This window comes from Triticum aestivum, chromosome 5B, assembly GCF_018294505.1.
Source record: "Triticum aestivum cultivar Chinese Spring chromosome 5B, IWGSC CS RefSeq v2.1, whole genome shotgun sequence".
Classification (NCBI taxonomy): domain Eukaryota; kingdom Viridiplantae; phylum Streptophyta; class Magnoliopsida; order Poales; family Poaceae; genus Triticum; species Triticum aestivum.
The window spans coordinates 277,469,781-277,474,451 of NC_057807.1; positions in this window are offsets into that span (position 1 = coordinate 277,469,781).

A 4,671-nucleotide genomic window follows, 5' to 3' on the forward strand; every position below is an offset into this window, starting at 1 on the left:
AACAACAATTAGAGGACGTCTAACTTGTTTTTGCAGCAAGTGGTTTGTGATATGATATGGCCAAAGTTGTGATGAATGATGAATGATCTATATGTGATGTATGAGATGTTCATGCTATTGTAATAGGATTCACGACTTGCATGTCGATGAGTATGACAACCGGCAGGAGCCATAGGAGTTGTCTTTATTCTTTTATATGACCTGCGTGTCATCAAGAAACGCCATGTAAATTACTTTACTTTATTGCTAAACGCGTTAGCCATAGTAGTAGAAGTAATAGTTGGCAAGCAACTTCATGGAGACACGATGATGGAGATCATGATGATGGAGATCATGGTGTCAAGCCGGTGACAAGATGACCATGGAGCCCCAAGATGGAGATCAAAGGAGCTGTATGATATTGGCCATATCATGTCACGTTTATTATTTGATTGCATGTGATGTTTATCATGTTTTGCATCTTGTTTACTTAGAACGACGGTAGTAAATAAGATGATCCCTCATACTAATTTCAAGAAGTGTTCCCCCTAACTGTGCACCGTTGCGACAGTTCGCTGTTTCAAAACATCACGTGATGATCGGGTGTTTTATTCAGACGTTCACATACAACGGGTGTAAGACAGATTTACACATGCAAACACTTAGGTTGACTTGACGAGCCTAGCATGTACAGACATGGCCTCGGAACACAGAAGACCGAAAGGTCGAGCATGAGTCGTATAGAAGATACGATCAACATGAAGATGTTCACCGATGTTGACTAGTCCGTCTCACGTGATGATCGGACACGGTCTAGTTTAACTCGGATCATGTAATACTTAGATGACTAGAGGGATGTCTAATCTAAGTGGGAGTTCACTAATAATTTGATTAGTTGAACTTAATTATCATGAACTTAGTCTAAATATTTTACAATATGTCTTGTAGATCAAATGGCCAACGTAGTCCTCAACTTCAACGCGTTCCTAGAGAAAACTAAGCTGAAAGACGATGGCAGCAACTATACGGACTGGGTCCGGAACCTGAGGATCATCCTCATAGCTGCCAAGAAAGACTATGTCCTACAAGCACCACTTGGTGACGCACCCGTTCTCCCTGCAGAACAAGATGTTATGAACGCTTGGCAGGCACGTTCCGATGACTACTCCCTCGTTCAGTGCGGCATGCTTTACAGCCTAGAGCCGGGGCTCCAAAAGCGTTTTGAGAGACATGGAGCATATGAGATGTTCGAAGAGCTGAAAATGGTTTTCCAAGCTCATGCCCGGGTCGAGAGATACGAAGTCTCCGACAAATTCTTCAGCTGTAAGATGGAGGAAAACAGTTCTGTCAGTGAGCACATACTCACTATGTCTGGGTTGCATAACCGCTTGACTCAGCTGGGAGTTAATCTCCCGGATGATGCGGTCATTGACAGAATCCTCCAGTCGCTTCCACCAAGCTACAAGAGCTTTGTGATGAACTTCAATATGCAGGGGATGGAAAAGACCATTCCTGAAGTATTTGCTATGCTGAAATCAGCGGAGGTAGAAGTCAGGAAGGAACATCAAGTGTTGATGGTCAATAAAACCACTAAGTTCAAGAAAGGCAAGGGTAAAAAGAACTTCAAGAAGGACGGCAAGGAGGTTGCCGCGCCCGGCAAGCAAGCTGCCGGGAAGAAGCCAAAGAATGGACCCAAGCCCGAGACTGAGTGCTTTTATTGCAAGGGAAGCGGTCACTGGAAGCGGAACTGCCCTAAGTACTTAGCGGATAAGAAGGCCGGCAAAACAAAAGGTATATGTGATATACATGTAATTGATGTGTACCTTACTAGTGCCCGTAGTGGCTCCTGGGTATTTGATACCGGTGCAGTTGCTCACATTTGTAACTCAAAGCAGGGGCTGCGGAATAAGCGGAAACTAGCAAAGGACGAGGTGACGATGCGCGTCGGGAATGGTTCCAAGGTCAATGTGATCGCCGTCGGCACGCTACCTCTGCATCTCCCTTCGGGATTAGTTTTAAACCTTAATAATTGTTATTTAGTGCCAGCTTTGAGCATGAACATTGTATCGGGGTCTCGTTTAATTCGAGATGGCTACTCTTTTAAATCTGAGAATAATGGTTGTTCCATTTTTATGAGAGATATGTTTTATGGTCATGCTCCTATGGTGAATGGTTTATTCTTTATGAATCTCGAACGTGATGCTACACATGTTCATAATGTGAGTACCAAAAGAAGTAAGGTTGATAATGATAGTCCCACATACTTGTGGCACTGCCGCCTTGGTCACATAGGTGTTAAACGCATGAAGAAGCTCCATGCTGATGGACTTTTAGAGTCTCTTGATTATGAATCATTTGACACGTGCGAACCATGCCTTATGGGTAAAATGACCAAGACTCCGTTCTCAGGAACAATGGAGCGAGCAACCGACTTATTGGAAATCATACATACCGATGTGTGTGGTCCAATGAGTGTTGAGGCTCGCGGTGGCTATCGTTATGTTCTCACCCTCACTGATGATTTAAGTAGGTATGGGTATATCTACTTAATGAAACACAAGTCTGAAACCTTTGAAAAGTTCAAGGAATTTCAGAGTGAGGTTGAAAATCAACGTGACAGGAAAATCAAGTTTCTACGATCAGATCGTGGAGGAGAATACTTGAGTCACGAGTTTGGCACGCACTTAAGAAAATGTGGAATAGTTTCACAACTCACGCCGCCTGGAACACCTCAGCATAATGGTGTGTCCGAACGTCGTAATCGCACTCTGTTAGATATGGTGCGATCTATGATGTCTCTTACCGATTTACCGCTTTCTTTTTGGGGCTATGCTTTAGAGACTGCCGCATTCACTTTAAATAGGGCTCCGTCGAAATCCGTTGAGACGACACCGTATGAATTATGGTTTGGGAAGAAACCTAAGCTGTCGTTTCTAAAAGTTTGGGGATGCGATGCTTATGTCAAGAAACTTCAACCTGAAAAGCTCGAACCCAAGACGGAAAAATGCGTCTTCATAGGATACCCAAAAGAAACTATTGGGTACACCTTCTACCTCAGATCCGAAGGCAAGATCTTTGTTGCCAAGAATGGGTCCTTTCTGGAGAAAGAGTTTCTCTCGAAAGAAGTAAGTGGGAGGAAAGTAGAGCTTGATGAAGTATTGCCTCTTGAACCGGAAAATGGCGCAACTCAAGAAAATGTTTCTGAGGTGCCAGCACCGACTAGAGAGGAAGTTGACGATAATGATCAAGATCAAGCTCCTACTGAAATTCGAAGGTCCACAAGGACACGTTCCGCACCAAAGTTGTACGGCAACCCTGTCTTGGAAATCATGCTGTTAGACAACGGTGAACCTTCGAACTATGAAGAAGCGATGGCGGGACCGGATTCCGACAAATGGCTAGAAGCCATGAAATCCGAGATAGGATCCATGTATGAAAACAAAGTATGGACTTTGACTGACTTGCCCGTTGAGCGGCGAGCCATAGAAAATAAATGGATCTTTAAGAGGAAGACAGACGCGGATGGTAATGTGACCATCTATAAAGCTCGGCTTGTCGCTAAGGGTTATCGACAAGTTCAAGGGGTTGACTACGATGAGACTTTCTCACCGGTAGCGAAGCTGAAGTCCGTCCGAATCATGTTAGCAATTGCCGCATTCTATGATTACGAAATATGGCAAATGGACGTCAAAACGGCATTCCTTAATGGTTTCCTTAAGGAAGAATTGTATATGATGCAGCCGGAAGGTTTTGTCGATCCTAAAAATGCTGACAAAGTGTGCAAGCTCCAACGCTCGATTTATGGGCTGGTGCAAGCATCTCAGAGTTGGAACATTCACTTTGATGAGATGATCAAAGCGTTTGGGTTTACACAGACTTATGGAGAAGCCTGCGTTTACAAGAAAGTGAGTGGGAGCTCTGTAGCATTTCTCATATTATATGTAGATGACATACTTTTGATGGGAAATGATATAGAACTCTTGGACAGCATCAAGGCCTACTTGAATAAAAGTTTTTCAATGAAGGACCTTGGAGAAGCCGCTTATATATTAGGCATCAAAATCTATAGAGATAGATCGAGACGCCTCATAGGTCTTTCACAAAGCACATACCTTGATAAGATATTGAAGAAGTTCAATATGGATCAATCCAAGAAAGGTTTCTTGCCTGTGTTACAAGGTATGAAATTGAGCTCAGCTCAATGTCCGACCATGGCAGAAGATATAGAAGAGATGAGCGTCATCCCCTATGCCTCAGCCATAGGTTCTATTATGTATGCCATGCTGTGTACCAGACCTGATGTTAACCTTGCCGTAAGTTTGGTAGGAAGGTACCAAAGTAATCCCGGCAAGGAACACTGGACAGCGGTCAAGAATATCCTGAAGTACCTGAAAAGGACTAAGGAAATGTTTCTCGTTTATGGAGGTGACGAAGAGCTCGTCGTAAAGGGTTACATCGATGCTAGCTTCGACACAGATCTGGATGACTCTAAGTCACAAACCGGATACGTGTATATTTTGAATGGTGGGGCAGTAAGCTGGTGCAGTTGCAAGCAAAGCGTCGTGGCGGGATCTACATGTGAAGCGGAGTACATGGCAGCCTCGGAGGTAGCACATGAAGCAATATGGGTGAAGGAGTTCATCACCGACCTAGGAGTCATACCCAATGCGTCGGGGCCGATCAAGCTCTTCT